Source organism: Symphodus melops (assembly GCF_947650265.1).
Source record: "Symphodus melops genome assembly, chromosome: 1".
Classification (NCBI taxonomy): domain Eukaryota; kingdom Metazoa; phylum Chordata; class Actinopteri; order Labriformes; family Labridae; genus Symphodus; species Symphodus melops.
Genome location: NC_136691.1, coordinates 11,695,068 through 11,695,362, shown reverse-complemented (window position 1 = coordinate 11,695,362; position 295 = coordinate 11,695,068).

The window sequence follows — 295 nt, the reverse complement described above, 5'->3', positions numbered from 1 at the left end:
GAGCAGACTGAATCTTGTGTTTTTCTTAAAACCAGCATGTTTTGTTAGCATACTGACGTTAGCATTAAGCTCAGTGTTCATGGCTGCAGCAGTCAGATCAGCAACTGTGGATCTCATACTAAAGATTGTTAACAGTGTAATTACTGGAGTCAGATTAAATCATTGGTGAAGCAAAAATATTGGCTCATTTGCTTTGCACGGACAACTCACTTATCACTTTACGATGTCAAATGTCTAAATTCAAAATTGTCACGAGATATTAAGTTCCATCTAACTACTGTTTCAGGTAAGTTCT